Below are 25,965 nucleotides of genomic sequence, written 5' to 3'. Positions count from 1 at the left end.
ATACTTAAGCGTGGTCGCAGCAATGGCTGTGCGTATTTGAATGGAAATATGTCGGTTCCTCAAGAATATAGTCAATTGAGCGGATAACATAGGTTGCAAGATACCTGCCATAATTCTTGCTATCACTTTGAAATCAGTGTTGAGTAAGGCAATTGACGTAGGACACTGTGTTTTTATAAGGTTTGGGAATCAAGAGGTGTGGGCTTGTGTGAAGTTTGGAAAAGATATTTGATTATCTAAAATACCTTTATAGATTTCCAACAATAAGGGGGAAAGAAAAGAGTCCAGTTTAAAAAATTCAGCTTGTAAGCCATCCGGACCTGGGGTTTTATTTAGAGGTAGGGTTTTATTAGCTCTCGCAATCTTTTCAGTCTGTATCGGGGCATTTAAACTTTCTTGCTGGGAGGTTGACAAAGTTGGTAAGCCTACTTTTTGCAAAAATGCCGCTATGTCCGTTTCTGCAGGAGATTGTGCAGAGTAAATTTGAGTGTAGTAGGTTTCAAAAATATTAAGGATATTATTCTGCCTGTGACATTTAGCACCCAAGGAATTTTGTAAAGTATGGATAAAATGGTTGGGTTTCCGCGAAGATGCCAAATTAGCTAGGAAGATCCTGTTTTATTTCCCCAAGGATATATAATATATATATACATAATATATTTGGTAATGCGTGCTTTAAGTAATGCGTTGGTGTGTAAATGGTTGTCCAAAATCATTGCCGCTTTCAACCAGCCCTGTCTGTTAGAGCCCGTAGGGTCAAGTATATGAGTTCTTTGGGCTGCCGCAACATTGTCATATAAGGATTTGCATATTTTGTATATTTGTCTAATCACATAGGACGAAAGATGTCCTCTCATAACTGCTTTTCCTGTTTCCCAAAGCAAAACCGGGTCCTCCCTATGCTGAATATTGTCATCCTGGAAGTTAGCCCAGGAAGGTAATAAAAACTCTGTTCCAGTTTTGATACAGGAGCAGTATTGCTGGAAACCTGCTGAAGGGTTGCGTCAAGAGAAGATTGGAGGGTAATATATTTCTTGTCAAAGTATGGTAGTAAAAGGTTGAAGACCTCCTGTGTTGTGGAGGAAGAAGATAAATGTGGACCTGTAGGTGAGCCTGCAGTAGTGGTAATATACATAGGTAACAAGTTAAAGTCCCTTTGCTTTAATTTGCTTATTCATTGTGCTAGGGGTTTGAATGGGTGACATACTTGTGCATCAGAAATCACAAAAATTGCTATTCAAAATGGCGGTAGTCAGCAAGCATTAATATAACATTTACAGGCCCACTCAAATTAGTATGGAGGGAGTTAGGTACAAAAAGGATGAAAGGGAAGCAAGTTATGAAAGCCAGTAATTAATTCTGGGAAAAAGAGTCCTCAGTCCAGGGAAGTACAATTTTGCCGAAAATTTGTTTTGTAGGAAATACTTGAATTGGAGCTCAATGTAGAACTCGGCAGTTCAGCAGAGTAGAGAAGGTGAGTGTTAGCAACAATCCAGCAAGCCAGGGGGATCAATGTCCCCAGTAAAGTAACACAGAAGTTATATAGAATGCAGTTTTCATCCACAGATCTCCATGCAGGAGTTTAAGTCCCTTTAGTGAATAAGGATGGTAATTCTCAAGCAAAGCCTTCCTCTAAGATGTGGGGACAGAGAAAGTTCAGACAGCCAACAAACTTGCAGGGATGGGATGCCTGAATTATGAGGCTCTTGACTCTAACAGTAGAGGATGCAACAAATAGTTTATCAATGTGCTACTCAAGCCACGCGGCCAAGATGGCCGCCACCCACCCCCACCTCGCAATGAGCGCTGACTCCAGGCTCCAGTAAAGAAAATGCACTCTGATATGTGGATATTCTGGTGTCGGGGGAGAAGAGGAACATGCTGGCAGCAGGTAGGAGAGGAATGGTCTGCAGTGGCGCAGAGATCTAGTGTTTTTTTCCAGCTGTAATCACGGAGCTCAAGTAAAATGCGGGCTCTGTTCTTGGCTCCGCCACCAGAAGTCATGAGGGTCTTTTAAGGCTTTACTATTACAATATATTATATATGGAAATTGATTTATAGAGATTTTTGCAGGTAGAATCTTTCCTCCTGTGTTCCTTGATATCACTCCTGTATGGTGAATGCAGCTGTGGGATTGTCATTTGCCAACCCTAACTTAACCCTGATCTTTGGAGGTAACAAAAACACCAATATATGGTTTCAATGTTTGTATTTAAGTCTGTACATTTTAAGATTTATTCACTCTATCATTTCTGTTTATATTTCTATAAATATCCCTCAAAAGTTACAATATTCCCTGAGCAAGCAGAAAATAAAAACCTGTGAAGTGTGTTGATAACACATTATGATGAGCTGCTAACAAATATTTAATACAAGGAGTTGAATTTATTCCCTGTACCAAATACTGAAAAGTGCATTGATTGTGTTTAGATTTATGAAAACCCAAATCTCCTTTTATCTATTGAAGATGTGTTGTTTTAATATGTTTTTATGGTTTAAAGAAATTTCAACAAAATGTGCTTATTGATAAAATCTCCACACATTTGTCAATAAACAATTTATTTTGGACAATTTTATTTCTTGAACCATCTAGTTTTTAAAGTATGTATGAAGCCTTTCGTTTATATGTAGTTTTGAATAATGTGAGAAAACATTAGAAACCAGTTGGGTACTGATATTTGAGTCCAGCAGAACAATCAGCCTGAATGCTGCACATTTACTTCAGTTCTTTAAAGCATGATGTTGTTTGACTAAAATTGTGTATTTTAACACAGGTTTCTCCACAATCCCCTAGTGCACCAATGCAGGGCACTATGAAAACCATTGATAGTGTAGACAGCCTGGCAGCCATTTTGGAGTCCCTATTTTATGGTATATGCCACCACTTAGACCTTACGAAAAGTGTGTACTTTATCCTTAAATAAATATGAATGGTGGTTTACCGTTATACGTAGATAGAGAAATACACTGGGATTTTAAAGTGAAAATATTGCATTATTCTTTGACTGTTCCTGGGACTAGAATTTGTGTTAGGACTGTGTAGATGAAAGTGGGATTTCGGCGGGGACTGAGGGTTGGAGTTTACTGCCGGCAGGCAGGCTGCAGACTGTGATGTCTCAGTTGATTACTATATCAGACAGGCTCATGTTCACTGCAATATTCTTGTACTGACACATGAAAACCCGTCTTGGGATTGGTACTGGTCTGTTGGTAAATGGTCACTTGTCACACCTACAAGTTCACAAATAGTGTAGTCATTGCAACTAAGTGTGCATCCTTTTGTAATTTCAGTTTGTACTGTGTCTATTTGCAGTTTCTCATTTTTTTTTTTAAACAGAAAAAGCTTTTCCTGATTTAAGTAATGAAGTAATGTGTTGTAAAAGGTTAAAATATTGAAGTACATTTTGCGTTTACTCTGTTAGGCTTAGAAGTTCTGTTGTACACTAAGGGCTCCATAAAATGAGACACTGGCCCTAATTCATCAAGCAGAATCGGACACTCGCTTGCGCATTCGTATTCGCGATCCGAAATCGTACGCCGTCTCGCTATTCAGCAACTGAAAAAAGCTGGGGGCCGTAGCCGCGCATCTCCAGCAGCTTTACACTGGCGAGCTTGCATTAAAAGTCACTGTTCCCCTAAAAAATCATTCTTTCTAATGGCACACATATTACCCTTAGCCCTAGGTAGAGCAGAATGTGTCCCTGTGTGTGCTCAGTCCTCCTCAGGTCCAAAGGCCTAAAGAAACAGAAGTTCCACCTCTGGCAGATTACTATAAGATTGAGTGTGGTCAGGAGTAGGGGGGAGTTCTAGATGATAATGTGCATGACCAATAATGAGTAGAAGGCATGTAAAGGGGGAGCAGCAAAGTCCCGGATAGGGGAAGGCGGAAGAAGAGAAATTTTAACAACAGCTAAGTTTTGGGAGAAGGATGTCCACAAGTAAAAAAAATAAAGCCATTGCAATGGCCCTCTGTTTGGTGCTGTATATGTAAGGCATAATGCTGTTCAAAATAAAGTTGCCAGAGCTGTACTTCAGGATAAAAGCAAAAAGTTATTTAAAATTTACAGGTAGCCACCAATCCATATGACCACTTGAAACACAAATCCTCCATCATGTTTCACCCTGCAGGCTTAACAAAAGAGATGTCTATAATTTCAGAACTTGAATTATGGTTAAAAAAAGAAATCTGAACTCCAAATATGCCCACATTAATGTTTTTGTAATTCTATTTAAGGTAGCGTCACTGTATATTTAATGTACATTATCTGTGAGTGCTTTTAAGGATATAGCCTATTGTCTAATGCAGAACTTTTCCTTCATTGTACATGCTTAGAATTGTAAGCTTTAATCATATAGAGAATCATTAGTCTTTTCAATTTAAAAAGAACACAGAATACAGAAGAACATCAATGGAAACAAATCAGCAGGTTCAGGTGGGATTCATCAAAAGGTCTTCAAGTATGCTGTGATGGAATTACAGACTTCAATTAATTTTGTGTGATCAATTTCAATTGATTTTGTCCTGAATGGCTGCTTGTTGCACAGAATTGACTTAAATGTGATTCTAAATATAACCTTGATCGGATCATGTTTAATCACAGACTTGTGAAGTTGATATATCATGTAAAAATATTACTGCTTACAAATTAGTCAATTCACCTAGTGTATTGAATGCCTAATATTACTAATAGATAGGAGACAACTAAGAAGTAGAAACTAGGACAAACATTTCAATGGCCTCTTCTGATCTATCAAATGTGAAGGGAAGAAGATGTCTTTTCATTACAGTAGGGACCACTCTCATACACAGTCATAAACAATCTACAATAAGCCACAGAACATGATAGATTGATTTCCACAAAGTTGCTATCTGCATAGTTTCTTTTAAGTCCAATGACATTATGGTAGTTTAATGGGACTTTCACACATGTGCTAGAAAATTATGCAGTTAGCTGTACCTGGATGAACTGCAAACTGCTGCTGTTTGACCAGAACGGCAGATAACTGCATCTACTGGCAATTGAATTAAATCTTCCAACAGCAACCAAGCACCCAAAAGCATATTGCTTTTTTTGGAAGGAAACTGCACCACAATGTGTTCAAGCTGTGTGAGATGAGAGCAGTTGAGTCCGAGGTTGAGCCCTCTGCAAAATGCTGTTACTCACCGTAAGTCTGAAATAGCCCTATTTTTTAGATGCCACCTGAGGTCTGTCTAACAACTATACATTTATGTTCAGAAAAGTAACAAACTCATCTATGTAGACTAAATGGAGTCTTAAATAGTATTTGAATGCTTACTCTGGTACGTACCAGGTATAAATGTAGTTATTTTGTTAACAATATCATAAAGGTATTAAAATTGTATAGCAAAAAATCCAAAGTAAAAAAAAAAACCCTAAAACAATATGGATGAAGACTGAGGACATGGATATTTATTATAGGGTTTAAGAACAATTACATTGCTATAGATATGTTTTCAGGGTACTTTTTCTTTTGAATAAAGTTTGTGATAAAACAAAATAAAAAGTGTAATTTTATTAACTGCAAAGATGACATTGAAGGGAACCTAGACAGAAGTATAGGATCGACCATTGCTGTCTGGTTCAAAAGGACAGATCGGACAGATATGCAAGACTTCAATATCTGCAAGCTAGACAAGGATAAGGATAACCCAGAGCCTTTGACTTTTAAAGACCAAGGCTATTTTTATAGTATATTCTCACAGTGCAAGGTGATATAAGATTGGTTTATATCATATTTATTTGTCATGATGTTGCACCTTTAAGACACATCTCACTTCTAAAAAGTGCACATGGGTGGGACAATATACAAAACATTAGAATAGGGTAGATTTAGGTTGCCAGCAAAAAAAAAAAACAATTGATCTGTTGCAACTACACATTTTTTGCCTAGATGTGACAATGTTGCTTCTACATTTATTTGCAAATGTGTGCAACCAACACATCTTTAGTTAAAAAAAAATTGTTTTTGTGCTAGCTTGAAAATGTTCTGGGACCCCTAAATTTACATATACAGTACCCACTGTCCACACTATACTGAACGGCTTAAATGATTTATTAGCTTGGGGGTAAAACAATAGATACAAATACTTTCCTTATTCTGTACTCCTACAGGTTTCTTCCTTATGTAAACAGCCCCCTGAATATACTTCACGTTGCTGCCCAGATGGTTGCAGATCTCTGACATTATCATGTACAGTGCAGCCAGCAGAGGAAAGCGGAGTCCCCACAACCTAGATCAGAACCTTATGGTTCCTGTAGAGCAGAGTTTCTTGAAATAACTTTCACGTTTTCATGTCAGTTAAAATTACCTGAGAGGCACACATTGTACATTGCTCAAGGAACCCTAGCAACCTCTGGAGGAACCCAGGTTGAGTAACACAGTTCTAGAGGCTGCTAAGGGGTTCTTTAAGTTATGAGAAATGCGTCATTTTATCTGACAACAGTTATGTTTTGACTTCATCTATATGAATGATATTCTTCCCTCTGGCCAGCAGTGTAAGAAGTGTTCTTTCCACTGACCACCAAGGAAATGTACTGTAAGCTGTAGATATAGTGAGTATAGAAGGCGTTCTCTAAGAGCTGAAAGTTTTTTCAAGGTTTCTCTTGTTGATAAGGTCAATAAAGGCTGATCTAGAGTGATAGACAATTACGAGAAATAGGTAAGTATTTGTACTTATTTCCCCAATGCAGAGTGGGCAGATGGGACTGAAAGAGCATATTTAAAGCAGGCTGGAGTTCGGACTTCAATATACCATGCTTTTTATTTCCATTTTAGCGTGAAAACCTATTTTTTACATTTTAAAATGTGTAACTACTGAAATAATACTGTGGTGGAATAGTATTACAGGGCACATTAAAATAAAACTGTAACTCATAAACAGATTATGTGCCATGATTGTACTAATACTCCAAGCTCCATAAAACCTTTATTTTAAGCAATCCATCTAGTATACTGTCAATAGTAACAATGTTATTTTCAGGCCACAGTTGGCAATTTATTTCTCCTGCATATGTTTACGAAATATGAAACGAATGTAAAATGGCAAGAATTAAGAATGCTCTTTTTCATTTCCAAAGAGATCTGATTTTACATAAATATTTTCCAACTGAGTGAAATAATGTTCATATTTCCAGATTAAACTAAGAGCCCTGTAAGTTAAAGTATAATGAGAATAACACAAAAAACTGGTCAGAATATGTTTATCCCTCTCTCCAACATTGAAAGAAAACTAATTATAAAGCATATGTGAATTTCCGATTTTTTTCTCTATTTACATATGCCCATAACAACAAATGAGCATTTATAGCCAAAGCTCCCTACCAATATAAAAGGGGAAAAATGTCAGACTGGCAGAAAGATACACCGTTCATGCCAGCGCACGATTCCTACTATTCACTATGGGATAATTTCATTTTCATAAAACGCTCGGAAAGGAACAAAAACTGCTAAAGGCAGATGTAACATATGTAATGATTTTATTGCTGAGCTAACATACTCATTGACTTTAATGTTTTTTGACATACAGAATAGAGCAAATATTGATGAAAACGTCAGTTACTTTATAACAGATACTACTATGTGGACTTTATTTAATGATTTAAATTGCAAATGTGAGCTAATATAAAATAGCCTTATTTAATCTATATGTATTTTTTTATAAATACTAGAAGTATAATTTAGATAGAACTATATTTTTTCTATTTCAAATGCAATTAAAGTGCAATATATTTACACCATCCAAATTAATTTTCCATCTACATCTGAAGTGGTCTTCACATGTTACACACCTCAGCGCAGGTTCAGACCTAGCAAGTGATCCTGCGTGACACTCAGCAGCTGGCCTGCTAGCAGCTTGGTCACTCACACTGCAGCACTGGTTCCTGCACATTTTACAGCTGGCGGCAGAGATCAGTATTGGTATCATTCACTGTCACGCCTTTCTGTTCTATCCAACATTGCAGATAAGAAGTATTTGTACTTTCCTGCTCCTGGTAAATTAAAGAAAATGCTGCTGTCATGTTTCTAAATTGTAGACTGCCCCTCCCCTGAGTAAACCAACTCCTGGGTGTGAAAATACTGGTGGTAATAAAGTTGTAGCTGTAAATAGGTGAAGAGCTCAACATTTGAAATGGTAGCCCCCCACCACTCCCATTATTTATCACTGTTGCTTGAGCAAATATACATGCCATTCTCTAGTCATATTTTGTGTCTGAATGGAATTTATAGATCACCTGTATGGTATGGCAATAGGTGTAGCAATCTAATTGATCATTTACCATATTGCATTTACTACCTAATTAATTTCAACTGGGCCCACAATGACATCACGGTGGGCATAAGCATACCTCCCAACTGCCTCGATTTGGAAGGACTTTCCATTTTTCAAATCCAAATCTTTCTGTCCCTCTTACCTTTCTAATTGTCCCTCTTTGTGGGTGGCTAAATACACTCATAAAAAACATATTTGTTAGCTGTAAAAAATGGTATTTTGCACTAAACTTTTTTCCATTCTAGAAATTATTAATTGTTATTTGGGGATCTAAAGGAAATGTAGTAGCATAAAAAAAACAAAAAAACAACACTTATCAGCTCAACCAATTGTTTGCATTTATGTTCATATTTAATAGCCTCCTAAATGCAGGTGCACTGTCCCAAGTGTTAGTCTAGACCAGTGTTTCCCAATCAGGGTTCTGTAAAGGTCGCTAGGGGGTTCTGGAGTAATGAAAGAGTTTGTGCATTTTTGGTCAATATAACTGATACCAATGATCTTTTTGGTTATCTGTAGAGTGACATTTTTTCTACTGATCAGCAGTGTAGGAGACATTCTTCCTACTGACTACCACAAAATAATGTACTGCGAGCTTTGGATATAGGTATTATAGTATGTGTTCCCTGAAGACCTGACAGGTATTTCAAGGGGTTCCTCAATGTTAAAAAACACTGGTCTGGACACTATCAGCCTGAACTTTGCACTTTGCCGTATGTTTGCATGGGCTTTGACACAATTTAACAGACATAATGCACTGTTGCACTGTTTATTAGGAAGCAATATGATGCAACCATGCAAGCAGATAGGAAGTGCCTATAAAGAGACAGACCAAACAGATGTAACAAAAATTAAATAAAAAAGTGAAACAATATTAATTTTAAATAATGATAATAAATATGGTATACAATGCTTACTAAAGTGAATAATACTTAGCTAGTCTTTAATCTACCCTAAGCATTCACATAAACATTTTTAGAGGATTTAAGCTAAACCTTTTTTACTTTATGCATAGCGAATACAATTTTAGGTATAATTCCTATTAAAAAAAAAGTCTGTGTCATTCAGAGGAGTACCAAGTGGGCAGTTCTGCCGAGTAGACCATCTGACATTTCCCTAAAGGTGAAGATTTATTGCTGGTTATTATTAATTTTGCTACATTCTGGCTGCAGAAGTCATAATAAACAGCAAGGCATTGCACGCTGATTCTAGCAGATATAATTTAAGAATTTCTGTGCCAAAACTTTGCATTACCTCTCCAGCATTGTGTCGTTAAACTTTTACTGTTGTTGGATTTATTTTTGAGACTCATTTATATCCTGCCATTTCATTTAAATGCCTGAATAACATACAGCAGAAATGAAAATGAAAAAAGACGAAAGTCAGAAATACTAAGTTAATATTCAATAGTTCTGACCTTTGACAAGCTATCTACATAAATAAATGTAATTTTTTTACAGGTAGGTAAAATGGACAGGAAAGCATAAAACGAGCTATACTGAAGCTGCAAAGTCAGCATAGCTGACATTTTGTCCACTAAAACCTGGATGAAGGATTTAGGAGGATTGACAAGATGATTGATGGCCTGTTCTGTCCAAATGCACTATCTAAAACATTTCATTTCACTTGCACTTTCAGTCTATTTTAGAAAGTAAAATTATACATCAGTCACTATCTGCTAATTCAAATCATTTCAAACAAAGCTTACAATGGTATTTGAGACAAGGAGCATTGTGGTGGCCCTAAAATGTGAGGCTTTGAATTGAGAAAAGTGTCCAATACTAATGTGACCAAACCTTGCTATTGTCAAACATGGGGGACATTTCTCCAGGAGTATTTAGCAAAATAAATGACAAAAATGACACACCTAAATGGGTCTATGTTTAAAGCAATGAATATGCCATTTATTGAAACATTATCTGCTGGAGAATCTTCTGCATTCATGTGTTTCAATTGCAGTAATTGATCCTCCACTAGGGAACGTTTCAGTAAATGTCAGATTTACTGCTTTATAAATATACCCCAAAGTGTCAGTAAACCCAAACTGTATTTCTATATGATAGGCTCCCATTGTTAAAAGTGTGCTGTTTACTATATGGTAATCTTGGCAGTAAAGAAAAAATACTAAATGATCCTGCGAGTAGCTTGGACTTCCTTTTTCTCAGTGACAATGCTCTGCAGGCTGATATTCTCTTCACATTGTTGCCACTCACCTACACATAGGTTTGCCTCCCAAACAGTCTTGCTTATGCATGGTTTGCTCATCACCCACAACCCACAAATCCCAACATGATAGGCAAGAATGGTGGGGAGGATAAGGTTGAGTAATTCCAGAGAAGAAGTCAGGAATGCACAGCCTTATATCACACCTTCTAAGCCCTGGAGGGGTTTAAATGCATCAGAAGTAGTGACGTTGGTCTGGTGGTGAGGCTTGCTGCGTGTATGTGAGAAATATTTGAATAAAGTTTATACAAAGTGAAAAAAGCCCTGGCTGTGGCTTACCCCCATCCACAAATCAGCCAGAACACAGAACATAAAAAACATAGATATAAAAAAATAGGGACATTTAACAGGGTACTTCAACCATACAATATGTCTCATATTTTTTTAAGAGCAAATTACAAAGTAGAGTATAAGTCACACAACAAAAAGTCTATAAATTCATATCAAAAGATTTCCAAAGTAATACTAGTAATAACCTGTAAAGACCCTGGTCCAGCACCCGTACTCACCAGACATCAGTCCCCCAGTCTAACGCCGCTCTCTTCACCAATAGCAAGCCTTTGGGAGAAGGGTTGCTTCTCCCAGCACACGGTTGCTCCCAGGATTTAGTGTGCAAGGGATGGTGCCTGGGAAATGGCTGGCAGGGGACCAGAAGCCCACAGATAAAGCAGTACCAAGATTCCCGCGGAGGCACGTCCAGAATACAGAGCATAGGTCTACACAGGTAGGCATCAACAGCATAAGGGTGGGAAACAGGCAAGGTCAGCAACAGCACATCAAACAAATTCAGCCTAGCTTAACACTTCAACAGGCTCTAGGGACTTTAAGCAGAAAAGCTATAAACTCCCAGCAGCCAATGACAGCAGGATAGAGTCAGGAACTAATTTGTCCCTAAAATCCCCTTCAGCTGTGCACAGCCTCAGAGCGTGTGCTGGGGATGCAGACAAAATATATCTCAGGCTGCATGGCTAAAGGGAAGCAGGGGCTCCTGCTATTTGAAAGTTCTACTTGCTGCTGCAAGTGATATTGCTGGACAGAATAAACATTGTTTGATACGGCGATGGCTCACAGAACTGGATCGCTGGCATCTCCTAACCTAACCATCAATTGTTGGGTATAAGCCATATTATTAATAGATCTCTAATGCACAGTCCTAGTGTACCCTACTGTCTGGGGTAAAGACATTTCACTTTCTGATTGGTCTGTACGCTCAATGCATTTTGTGGTATTTGGTATTTCTTCATGAGAAAAACAACTTACTAACATAAATGTAAACTAAACTAATTGTAACATAAATTTGCTGACTAACAGAACTCCTTTACAATAAAACCAATAATACATTAGTTATTAGTTATTAGTTTATAGTATAAATGTTCAAAAATTTCAGTTTTTATTGCTCTTTCCTTTTACCTGTGTAAAAACATTACCCATGTGAAACCAATAATAAATAAATTGGAACAAGTAAACAACACCCATAGTCTAGCAATTTGCAAAAATGTGGTGCATACCACTCAGTATTTGAGAAGTACAATTTTGAATTGTTTGTCAATCCACAGATATAGAGAACATTTATTTGTACATTGTATTTTTGTCTTTAGATTCTTGTTTATTACGCCCATGGCTATGAACTAGGGTATCACGTAAAGACTGGGATCTGTATTATAGAAACAAGGATTACCAAGATCCAGTATTTATTATTTATATCTTTAATTTGTTGATGGTGAGTAAATTGTTATAGTTCTATTACTGTTTCTGTTCTGTGTTTTTTTTTTCTGTCTTATGGGAGTAAAATCATTCTTGGTGATTTTGTATCCTAGCTCTCTGATAAGCGATTTTTAAAATTTTGTTACTATTTCCATGAAGTTTGAATCAGGAAAAAAAAACATTGAATCAAACATATTGTATGGTATGCTAGAAACCAGTGTATACAGATGCGCAATTGTTGTGTGAAGGATACTGTTACCTGCAGTTTCTTTTCAATAAGGTGATTTTGTAAAAGTATGATCTAATTGCTTAACACTTTCACATCTAGAAAATAAATTGTGTCAACATTGAATACCATAGTAAATTTTAAATTCTAATAATTACTTTGGAGAGCTTCCACAAATTCTACCAATTTCTCCAAATGTCCTAGTCCAAATCATACACACATTATTTATGTACTAGCACAGGTAAATAGACAATTTGTCTTTCACACCCCTCAAGGTATAAATTTGCATATGTAGGGTAACAATTTCTGCCAATAGCTATACCGGGTTGTAGATAAAGCTGGTCATGAAAAATGAACAATATTTTTGTGCTCCTTGATGCAAAAAAAATCAAAATGCAAAAATAAAATTACTGTTGGAAGCTATCTATCTACTCCCATGAAATGGTACAGTAACGTTCCCTGTTTGTAGAATATTTGTAGAATTTTTAGACATTTCTGAATACATTGCTCCTCATCCATGGCAATGACCCTTATCAGAGGGTTTATTGACAATATTGTTGTCATGATGGAGCTGCCTTAAGGCTTCTTCTTGTAGTTTTGTCAAATTATTGAAAATAAAATGAGTAATATCTAAATTATATTGAAGGTGCAGGAACCTCTTTAACATACAAACCTACTGTTAGATTTGCAGCTCTCATTTTTTAACCTCAGGTTTAATAACTTTTAATAACTTTAACAGAGTCTTCATTTGAGTTTTAAAGTTTATCTGTGCTTTGGCCTGCATAAAATAAACAGCCTTACCTTATAAAACTTAACTTCCCTGTCCCTAACACCAGATGACTTCCTAATCCCAAATCAAACTTCTGCTCAGGCAGCCACAAACAGCTCCTTGTAGTATGTGAAGATGGTGTTGTCCTGGTGAGAGGAAGGCAGGGAAATCATTATCATCTCTGTAAGGGTTAATAAATATCTATATATGTAACACATCACATAATGCACATTTACATGTTAAGACATCAAAGAAAAAAAAATTATTCTTAGCTTTTCTTACTTTTATTTTAAGGTTACTTATTATAATTTGATAATGCCTTCATGTGCCCTAATACTAGTGTGGTCTTTTTATTATAAATGACAGGTAAATCACAGGCAGAATGTGAACATGGTAGCACTGGTATGCCAGATGAAAGTACAAATGTAAACCTTGGTGGAGAAGGTACAAAGGTGTAACATTACATTGACCTTTTTTTATACATTGAATTTGATTGATTTATTAAAGGAGTATAGGTTGTTCATTTAGTTTCCAAGTGTATGGTGATTTTGCAAAGTAAATGTTGGTAAATAAAGTAAAGCTGTGTTCTCTTTAATTAACCAATAAAGTGCAAGTAACAACAACCCAAAATAAAAATAAGAAAAAAAGGATTTTTGAAAATACGTATTACCATTTGACATGAACATGTTGGAAACCCATTATTTTATATGATATCATGCTAAACGTGAAGTAAAATGCAGAATATATGTCATTGATCTATCTTACTTGACAGAGTTGATGTTCTTTTGGAGTTTAGGACTGCCCAGAAGGCTGGAGCCTTTTCATTCTCTATTTCTGTATGTATGACCATATTTGAATGTATGGAATGGTATAAATTGCATTGTAAGTATATTGGGAGACGTCACATCCATCGGGTATCACCACACACACATACACATATTTACACTCTATGTTTTCTTTTTGAACTGCGGCTGTCACTTTCAATGAAAGTTTTTGAATAAATACACAAGCTTTTTATGACAAAGAATAAGCCAATCCTGTTCTTAATGCGCCCAAACAATAATAGATAATATTTCTTTTTTTTTACAGAACATGAAAGTAGATCCTATTTACTCACATTCATTTTGCAAAATAAGAACATCCTATTACTTTAGTAAATCGATTTAGATAAATAGATATTACCTGTGATTATGTGTTTTGTAGCTATAGACAAATGGACTACAGCACAGGTTTAAAAAATAAAATAAAATACAGCTTTATAAGTTTTAGTCATGCCGGGTATGTGGATAACTTTCCTGGCAGTTAAAAGTTTTACTGGAAAGTTAAAATCCAAAATAGCAGTGAAAATAGTAACTGTTCAGACTTTGTTATATGGTTGTTTAAAGAAAGAGAGAGAGAAATAAAGAAACAAAGAAAATGTCTAACCATTGCTGAGGTTTTATATTCCAGTTACAGTTATAAAAAATAACTCATAATTACAAAACCCCAAAAATTACAATTCAACAAAACACTTTTTTATGCATCTGTCTCATTACTTCTAATTTGTTTTCCATTATTTAAAGCAGGCAATATTTTGCCTGCAATGACAGACTTAATACTATTCTTAACTTCCAGGTTTATTAAACACCTGGTCCCCTACTGTGTGCTATGTCTCCTTCCAGGGGGCAGCAAAATGAGCCATAGTGAGTGATCAAAGGCAGTCATTTTTTTTTTTTTTGCCAGTGGCAAATTTATGCACCCCCAAACAATCTGTCCCATGCATCCTCCTTGAATAAGCTTTTAGTTCCCTTCTGCAAAAATCTGGTGTCTGTACAGCTGTCCCCTGATGTCCTGCCGATTGCCTAATTGACCAACAGGAGAGACTGTTTCTGTTTATCAACGGGGAGGATGCAGCGGGGTGATAACTGCTTGTCCTCCCTTCCTTTTCCATAAAATAGCACCCATTGGCTTCAACTAATGCTGGAAATGATCCCTGTTGATCGTATCCAGCATTCATACTCTACACACACAATTCAAGTCTGGGCTGGGGGTTAAATGACTGAAATGGACAACTTTACCACAGAAGGGGAAGCACAATAAACAGTCACCCCTTGTGTTTCCTCTTCCCTACCATTGCTGGAAAAGAGCACCAATTACATTTCCACTGTTCATATGCCAGACTCCTACAAGGCAAGCACAGGATGGAGACAATGGGCCTGATATAATAAAGCTCTCTAAGGCTGGAGAGGATACACTTCCATCAGTGAAGCTGGGTGATCCTGCAAACCTGGAATAGATCTGGTCCAGGATTGAAAACATTTGTTAACAAACAGTAAATGATTTTTTAATAAAAATAATTCCACATTTGCTGAATCACCCAACTTCACCAATAAAAGTGTATCCTCTCTAGCCTGGGAGAGCTTTAATAAATCAGGTCTTATGAGGCTGAATTGGAAAAGCTCCCCACTATGCATTAATTTACCAACAACAACCATACTAATTTACAACTATTATATCAAAGATAGTGAGTTGTAAGACTGCTGTACTATATTCAACTTTTTAAAACTGTGTTGGATTGCATTGGTAGAAAGGGCTCCAGGGTGGCAGATGTATAGATGCTGCTCCTGGCAGACCTGCCAGCTAAAACTATTACTGATATTGGCTATATAGAATTATTTTCTATTCGATTGAGGTGATTAATGACAGTAAAGAAGACCAGAAGCCATTGCTGCACCATTCTATAAACAAACATCCTAATCGTTATCTTTATCTAATATTTTAGCATGTTGTTGTTTTGTTCTGACAGCACATTGTCTTAAAAACAGGACTCCTATTCTGAGCCTACTTTGGACCAATTTCAAGGCTATATGTGAATATTCAGTGCTGACTCTTCAAGCGCAACTACAGTTACCTAGCTTCAAAATGTTCCTGAAAGTTTAGCATTCTTCAACTTTTTTTCCCCGAACTTTGAAAACTACATTCTTCAGTAAGAAAGACAGCCATCTATCATAATGGATAGCATCAATCATCCCTGTCATGTAAGGACCACAATAACCTCTTTAACAGTTAGGTGTAAAAAACTTTTCAAGGTGCAGTCATGTGTGTCTTCCACTAAGGGTTTAAAATGCATAAAAACTGAGTTCATAGGTAAGAAAAGCAAAACTAAATAGACGGCACATATGGCTGTAAAAATTTATTAAAGCAATATATATTATAGGCTAAGACATATATTGTTAATAACTCCTATTTCAGTAGTGCAGACTATAGCGAGGAAAACATTATCAAACGTGTATAAACTGCTGGCACATCATATACACTAGATTTAAAGATTTGTTTCGCTAACAGCGTTTAGTGCATAGGATAAATATAAAGTAAATATGTACGTCAAGCCTGCTGCTTTGCTTGACAAGAACATGTCTTCCTTCATGAAGCATTCATGTGTAGGAGAGCTTCAGAAACCTGTGCATAGAAAAAACAACCGCATATAAAAGTAATACAATAAAGGTAATTCATATTGCAACTTTCTAAAGTTCCAGCAAGTAGCTTTAGGTTTCTTCCATGGTGCACTGGGACCATAGTGCATCAAAGCCTACAGCTTGCTATTATGGCAATACTGACTGTAGTTTGCAAATCAGTACTTTAGAGTGGTGCTTCTCATTACTGGTAAGTAAAGTCACCAATGCCATTTAACCTCCTTAGCGGTTCATTTCTTTCCGGTGTTATATGTGTAAAAGCGGTACAAGCGGTACAAATAATAAAGTGATTAAATTAAAAAAATCTATATATTAAAATTATATTTTGTATTAAATGCAATACAAATTGATTTTGAATTTCCTGCCCTGCCCCACCGGCAACATACACACACACCGACGTCACTGGGAACTCCCTGGTGACTCATCGGTTGCAGAAGCCGGCCGGAGGAAGAAGGAAGAAGACATAGATTGCAGCGTTGGATGGCACGGGACGCCGATGGATCTGGTAAGGCTGTATTTACTATTACCTCCCATGGGTTTACATACCCCGAGTCTTTTTCATACCCCGTCATACTTTTTTCTACCCCGAATCACACTCGGGGTTACCGCTAGGGAGGTTAAGGGTCTGTTTGTAAAGCAGTGAATATTGGAAACAGAAGATCCTCCAGACCCATGTGTTTCAATGGTAGTAACTGATTATCCTCTAGGGAATGTTTCAGTGAATGTTCACTCCTTTATAGATAGACCCCTTAGTGTGTCTCAATCTTGTAACACCATAGCCATTCAATTGTACTGCTACGCTAAAGGATATCTTTTTACTTTAATTGAAATGACAATGCTTCTTTTTATGCAAGTTTTACATGAACCTCTTTTTATGTGCCACCTTTTGGTGTTTTAAGTATACAATTAAAAGTGTTTTGTTGTGTCTGTTAGTTAAGCAAAAAAAAAAGAACCAATGATGTGAAAAATTCAGAATTGTCCTTGTAAAACTTTCCTATGAACTGGCAGGGCTGATACCACTCAGTCTATAAATGCTTTTTGTTGTCAGCCAGGAACAGGACTTATTGGTAGAGTGTATTTCTGGCAGGTATTTTTCTGTTTGATGTGGGAGATTTCAACAACAAAAGTCACTTAGGATTCCTTGCCCTCTGACTTTATTTTCAGGGTACAGCTTTCACACTTTAAACTCTATTTAATCCCTATTGCCTTCTAATCTTGGGGGACAGAAGAAGTTTATTAAACTGGATGGCTCAATACATAGAAGCGCTCAGTGAGCCCTAAACCAATTGCAACTTGTAATGACTGTTTGTGTTGGAACCATAGTTCTTTTTCCTTATAAATCCTGTCTGCTATTCCATTTAAAGTGCAGTGGAGGAAGACAAAGCATAATGTTGGATTTTTATCTCCAAACACCACTTCTCACAGCTTACTGATACAATGCTGCAACCTTTGATCTGGATAACCTGTTACTAACATTTGTTCACAGAACAGCCTGCAGATTTGGACATGTGTACATTATGATTTTTGGACTACGTCCATCCTCCAGCTAAACCTGGATTATTATTTTTTTTTTTGATAAGAGGAGGTAAAAATTTCAAATCCTCACCTTGCAATATCTTATTATTTTATTTCCTTAATTTAAAAACATGACCTTGGTTTTTCCCAAGAACCAGTAGTGACATAAAAAACATCCATTATTTTATTTAGTTTTATATATTTAATATACCTAAGAAATATATATATTTTAATGAGGTAAATATGGCATATGACAATCATTGCATTAACATGCAAGTTCTATGATTTATGAGGTATTCTCACAAGTATTGTAAATTTGGATCTAAATAAGTCCAAGGAGAACAGTTTCTGGCCTCTTTTCTAACAACAAGGTTAAAAACAATGTGAAACTATAGCTGAAAAATAAAAAGTTGCAATAAGGCGTGTACTTTATTGCAGAAGGGGCAGGCTATGTCTTTTTGCAGACAGGACATCCCCTGACCCTTTTGGAACCCCATGTGCTGGGTCAGTTTTTAAGGATGTAGCTACAGTCTTTCTCCCGACTCCTTTTGCCCTCATGGGCTTCCTCAGGGGATTTTGAGTCCCTAGAAATGACAGTGGTAAATATATATACAAAATAATTCCAAGGTAATCCTAATAAATATAATACTGGGTATTACATGAATTATAAGGTATTTTAAATGTGTGATCCTGCCATAAAGAGCCGCTCCTTCTCCCCCTTTTCTTTTTCTGTAGGACTCAGTAAACTTGGTTTAGAATTACCATTATGCAGTAAGACTGCTTTCAAGCTTCTTTTAGAGGAATTAATGAAGATACGTCATTCAGATGGAACATGCTCTTGTGACAAACTGTTAAAGAGTGCATTTATATCATGACAGTAGCACAGTGAGCCATCACTAGTAAAGGACGTTGTCAAGTTATGATTTCGTTTTCTGTAATGAGTTACAGTTTCACTCTTTGCAAGCAAGTGCTTCTGTTTAAGCCTAAAAGCAAGAAGTTCTGCTTTGTCTTTGGAGAGATTAAGGTCCCGAACGAGATCATTTAGCTCTGCTTGTGTAAAGAAAGGTCTCTGGTTCTGAATCTTCATCGGCCAAGTAGTCAGGATCAGATGATTCAGGGTTGTAACTGGCTACAACTCCAGCGCATTCCTCATCACCTTCTACAGAAGTAAGTCCATCATGTGGTGGTACCAGAACTGGCAATGCATCATCATAGGGAACAGGCCTAATTGCAGAATGGAGGCCGGGATATACAATTTTGTGCTTAATTTTACCTGAGAATCCACTTTTGTTGACACGGCAAAAATAGCAATCGATTAGATGGTCTCATGGTTTTCTCCACACCATCGGAATTGCAAATAGCATTGCTGCTTTATGCAGATTTAGCCAGTCACGCAGTCCGCAGGAACAACTGGTACAGATGACATGTGGTACCCAAGATTTTTCCTGGTCACCGAGTGGACAGCCGAAATATAATTTGTACCACACACGTAACAGAAACTGTCTGGATCATTAAGGCAATTTCCAGGCATGATGACAAATGAAATCAATCACATTTAATGCTGTCTCTAACTTTAAAAATTTTCACACAACATATAATTAGCTGCATCACAAAAACTAGACATGCTAGAGAAAAACTAAACAGAGATTTGAAATCTGCATCAAAAATACCAACAAAGGCCACATACATTTATATCTGATGAAAATGACATGTTGACCAGTGGTATTTAAAATAATTTTAAAATATACCCCAAGGCCTTACAATTAAACGTAAAAATCCACTATACAAAAAAATCACAGCAAGCCAGCTTGTTTAATTACATATTGTAAAGTAGATCATTTTACCTGAAGGGTTCAGTTCCACTTTGAAAAGACTCGGCTGCGTCAAATTTGACACCTGTGTCTCATTCACCTTCAAATTTATATTTTGCATCATCAAACAACTATTCAAAAAGGAACTTTGTTTTCTGTGTAATCAAACATATTTTTACTTGCAGCTTGTAGTGTACAGGTGTGTTCACTTGTTGTTCAGTCACGATGACCTTTCCAAAAATGCCGTTATTTAGTTTTCTTTATTTCTCCTAATATTTAGCCCTTGCTAAATAGGAACTAGTATTAGATGCATGTATACATTAATGAGAAATTATAAGAAAGTAAACTCCTTCAATTCTTCTTTTGCTAATCAACTGGTCTTTAGCAGGTTCTAAATTAGGTAAATATAACCTTTGATGAACAGCAACACATGACATATTACTTCATAATAATATTAATTTATTCAGGAATGAATCTGATGCAGATGCAGCATGTGAAAAATCAAGTACACACAGTACTCAATATCCCAAATGTCCCCAATCTCCCAATTTACAGTGAACAAATTCACTGTATGATCAGACTGTGCAATGTAAAAAACACAAGAACTATATTTCAGATTTTACAGGCCTCAAATGGCATGGTAAAGCTTGAAGTTCATGACAGTACAATTATAAAAATACTGAACAAGTATAACTTGTTTAGAAGGGTTTCAGAAAAAAAGCCTCTTTGCTCGAAAAAGAACATGGTAGTATGGTTTAGGTGTGCGAAGTTGCACCTGTACAATCCACAAGACTTTTGGAACAATGTCCTTTGGGCGGCCGAATGGAGATACATAGTACTATGTTTGCTAAAAAACTAAACACATTATGAGGGGGTGCTGAGAAGTTCCCTGCTTTGCCCCCTTCCAGATGAAATAGAAAAATGAGTGTGGGGCCATATGACAGCCTATTACCTTAGTATGTAACTGTGCAAATATCAGGTCTTTGCAATTTTTAAAACTGTTTTTTCTTTTAGTGAGAAGATGTGATGGCAGAGTTACAGGCCGTCATGAAGTTTTTGTTTCTCCAGGGAAAGTCAGCAAAGGACATTCACACTGAGATGTCACAAACACTGGGGGAGGTGTCCTTCCTTCAGCATTGTCAAAACCTAGATATCTCGTTTCAAGACTGGGCATTTTACCGTTGAAGATGAGCCCCGCAGTGGGCGCCCCCCAACCTCAACTGATCCGGCAACCTGCGATGCTGTCCATAGGCTGATTATTGAGGACTGGGGAATATCCACAAAAAAGATAGCCCAGATACTTCTCACACATCTCACGGGAGCGTGTTGGGTTTGTTATCACCACTATCCTAGCCATGCGCAAGCTTTCAGAGAAGTGGGTGCCGGAATGTTTGAACAGTGATCAGAAGAAGGAATGAGTTGAAGCATCAAAGCCGTTTTGGCCCATTTTGAAGCTACACAGGACTTTTTGGCTAGGTTACTGACTAAGGATGAAACCTGGCTCCACATCTATGATCCTGAAACCAAGGAACAGACGAAGGAATTGCGCCACAGTGGGTCCCCATGGCCAAAGGAGTTCCGAACCCAGATTTCCGCCCAAAAAGTCATGGCGTCCATTTTCTGAGACAAAGACGTTATTCTGTTGGTGGACTACCTACCTCAGGGCTCTAGTATCACTGGACAGTATTATGCTAACCTCCTGGACCAGCTGAAGGAGACAATTAGGACGAAACACCGTGAAAAGTTGACCAAAGGGATCCTTTTTATTGCAGGACAATCCACCTGCGCACACGTCCAATGTCGTGGCTGCCAAATTGAACACCCTAGGTTTCCACTTGGTCCACCACCCCCCCTACTCACGTGACCTGGCCCCTTCAGTCTATTATCTGTTCCCGAATTTGAAGAAACACCTGAAGGGGCAATGTTTTGAGGACATTTCTTACTTCAAAGATGCTGCTGGTTTGCGGTCCAAACACAGTACCTTTATTTGAACGGTCTAGAAAAGCTGCAACTACGCTGCATCAGTCTCAGGGGGGAATATGTTGAATAAATGTGTTATTACATAACTCTGGCTATCTTCTTTCTGGACAAAGCCAGAAACTTCTCAGCACCCCCTCGTATATCAGGATAAACACCTCATACCAACTGCCAAGCACGGTAGAGGGGTGATGATTTCAGCTTGTTTTGCAGCCACAAAACCTAGGCACTTTGCAATCATTCGACCATGAACGCCTTCATATGCCAAATGATTCTAGAGTCAAATGTGAGGTCATCTGTGTGCCAGCTGAAGCTTGGCCAAAACTGCATCATTATAACAAGACAAAGATCCCAAGCATACCAGCAAACCTACAACAGAATGGCTGAATAAAAAAAGAATCAAGATGTTGCAATGGTTCAGTCAAAGTCTATGATAGGTGTAAAATTTGACTAAATTCTTTAAAGTTCCTTCTACACTTTTCAATATCCTCACACTACATATTTAACATAAAAAAGAAAAAGCAGGTGTTTAATGAGCTCATGATATGCAGATATTACCAATAACATACAGATTTCACTGACTGCAAATGGCTTATTCAAGGTCAAATTCAAGTACTTACACTGCTTGCAGTTAAAAATACTGTATGTTTAATATTGTATTAAGGATTATATAGCTGCATTGATTTTTGTCTTTTATTTGGGCCTAGAGTTTATCCTTAAGCTGTAACCTTGTAGTGAATAAGTCTAATTTTCTGGACAACATTGCCTTGTTCTTTGACAAAACAGATAAATGTTCCCTACCATAGTAAAATACATCATTACACCAACTGTGCTGGCCCAAATAAAGCTACCTCCACACTGCAACCATTGGCCGGAACAACTTGTTTCCAGGAACTGTACCGTGATCCACCACAAATATGGTTCAGAGAGCATTTAAGCGGTCAACCACAAGTCTGAAATAGGACAAGTCTGAAACATCCATATATTTGCTGTACATTTTGCTCTTTCGCTGACTATAAATGTTTTATGTCAAAATTGAATGAGTTAATATTTATGTTTTAGTCCTTACCAGAACAAAGGAACAAACATTTTAAAAAATCATTTATCACCTATAAACAGTGCTACTTAAATTCCTGTTAGGGTTAAATGTTTTGTTCTACACCTTTCACTTTGTTTCAGTGATTTGTAAAATAAATAAATAAATGTATGGTTATAAACTATGCTTGCATAGCATTCATCCAAAGTAATGAAACAAACTAATTAATATTAAAATGCAGTTAGTCACAAAGCCAGGAAAAGTCTTCATCAATCATTTTCAGAAGTTTATTCCTAGTCAACAAAATGTCATTTCTGTAGGGTCAGATGTAGAAACACTGAAGCACCATAAGAAAGGTTTGATCGTGTTTTGCTGGGCTGGACTTCTTTTTAATTCCTGTTCTATTCCTAAAAAATCATGTTTATTACAATACTTTGAAAATTTGTTGTTATTTATTTTATTTTAAAATCATTCAATTCAATTGCTAATGTCAAGTCAATTGCTAATTATAGTCACAATTTATTAAATTTGTATTAATTTAATTTATTTTATTTTCATTTATTTGTGAAAAACATTGCAAATGACTTAGTATTTGGTATGTGATAAGTTATAAGGAAAGTGAGATTGGATCATCACCCCAGACAACAAAAATCATCTCTGAATCAGAAGTTAAACTGACAGAAAGTGTAAGTGTAAGCTAGCCATGGGCTGAAATGTATGTTTGTTATTGGATATACTCCCAAAATGGGAAGAATTTCTCTGTTACACACTTTTTCCTTGGGTGAATAAAAGTGCTTGAAATCATCACTGACATACTATTATTTCTGTCACAAATGCATGGGGCCATTTATTTAGGAAAGTAGTTAGTGATAATTAAATCATCACATATACAAATGTTGACAGGTGTATATTGGAACTCATCACCTTCCCAAGTGGAACCCCAGGCTAAAATAAAATACCCTTCAGTTCAACTATTTAATCTTTAAAATAATGTTAGCTGACACTATAGTATAGAAAATGAAAACTGGATAGGGAGTAGTTTAGACTAGAGTCTACAGTCATGGGCAAACTACAGCCCGTGGGCCATGTACTTTTGGGCTTTTTAATCTGGACCGTCAAATATTGGAACAAAATTGTCTTCTAGCAAAAAAGAGTGACCAACAACACTGTTCCAATAAAACTGACTGTAATTTTAATGTAAGTTTTCTTTTCCTTTTAGATAATTCCCACATTATTTATATCAGTTCATACAAAGGGCCTAATTTAATAAAGCTCTCCAAGGCTGGAGAGGATACACTTTCATCAGTGAAGATGTGTGATCCAGCAAACTGAAATGAATTTCTTAAAAGTATTTTGTTATTTGTTCACTGATTTGTTTACTGATGAGATTCTCTGATGAAAGTGTATCCTGTCCAGCCATGGAGAACTTTGATAAATCAGGGCCAAGGACTCTATCCATTTGATACTGGTTAAGCCAGTTTGTCAAATTTTAAATTTTATTGCTGCCCCAGAGCCAAAAAGTTTGACTGCCAATGGACTAAAGGGATAGAGAAGAAGGAGGACCTGGCTAATGAAATGTGGTTCATTTATAGAGCAATGAGAAGGCTGGAGATTGGGGTGATATAAAAACCTCCAGAGCAAAAGCAGGGAATTATTCAGATTGATTCAGCATAAGCAGTTCCATTATCATTGCCAGACGGGTGTGAGTAAATCAACCAAGAGCGTCTAAAATAATTATAAGTACTTTGACAGGTGTATAGATGTACAAGGATGATTTTTATTTTTACTTTCAGACATTTGACTTAAATTTATTTGCAACTAAAAGCTTTATCAACACTTGCATTACGAATGAAATTACAAATAAATTACAAATGAAAACAAGGGATTATTTCTCCCTTCTTATCATAACTTGTTAGACTAAAGAATTGAAGTTTAGAACACGTCTTAAGTTAAAGCAAAAATAAAATTTGCTAGGAGTGAGCTTCTCCATAATCTGCCATTAGGGAACATTTACCTTACATTGGTGCAGTTTTCAGGTACTGAACTATAGTTGTGCTTTGAATATTAGCGATCAGGCAGGTTTTGACTACAGCTATGTTCCTTCTGCAAAAAAACATAACTTAACTGCCTGTTTGTTGTCTTTTTTTTTTAAAAAAAAACACTACGCCGCACATGAGCAGCTCAGTATAATTGCGGGGGGCTTGCTGGGTAACCCAATATCCCCTGGGGCTGCTGGGACTGCATTGGGCACACAGTTCCTGGTACTAATTACTTAGGTAAAAAAATATTTTGGGGGATATTGATTTTGAGAAAAGTGCTTCTAAAAATATGCTATTGAGAAACATGCTATTAGGAAATCTGCTTTAGGGCAAGTACTGTTGGAAAAGATCTTTTTTAGAAATGTGTTTTTGAAAAAGTTCTTTGGAAAAAGCTTTTTAGGAAGAAGGGACCATGTGTGACTATTTAGTAAGTGCAATCACAGAAATTTCCACTTCCACAGAGGCATCTTTCTCCTATTATTGCTAAAATCAATTCACAAAATTTATCTCATATTTTGACTGATAACTAATTGAAATTGTGTCATTTATTTCCAGTTATACAAAGGCCATTTTTTAACATTGTTATGAAGAAATGAGCCTGCACTCACATATTGGGCCTGATTTATGAAAGCTCTCCTAGGCTGGAGAGGATACACTTTTTTTCAGTGAACCTGGGTGATCCAGCTAACCTGGGATGGATTTCATAAAAGTAGTTTGCTATTTGTTAACAAATGTTTTTAATCATAGACCAGATACATTCCAGATTTGCTGGATAAACCAGGTTTACTGATGAAACTGTATCCTCTCCAGCCTTGGGGAGCTTTCTTAACCTCCTAGCCGTTAAGCCTGACCTTCGTACGGGCAAAAAAAATGGCTAGGATGGTTAACCCCGAGTTTTTTCCCATCCTTACTTACCTGGTCCC

General features: G+C 36.8%; 1 long non-coding RNA gene across 1 annotated transcript in view; it reads right to left on the bottom strand.

Annotated features, from left to right (window-relative positions):
- Positions 1-13,242: 13,242 nt before the first annotated feature.
- Positions 13,243-25,965, bottom strand: part of LOC140327792 (uncharacterized) — a 14,931-nt gene continuing 2,208 nt past the window's right edge. The window contains exon 3 of the long non-coding RNA XR_011920129.1: positions 13,243-13,358. This is a non-coding gene — a long non-coding RNA (uncharacterized lncRNA). The remainder of the gene's footprint in view (positions 13,359-25,965) is intronic.

The sequence above is a fragment of the Pyxicephalus adspersus genome, chromosome 3 (genome assembly GCF_032062135.1).
Source record: "Pyxicephalus adspersus chromosome 3, UCB_Pads_2.0, whole genome shotgun sequence".
Lineage (NCBI taxonomy): Eukaryota > Metazoa > Chordata > Amphibia > Anura > Pyxicephalidae > Pyxicephalus > Pyxicephalus adspersus.
This window is presented reverse-complemented; position numbering and strand designations above follow the sequence as displayed.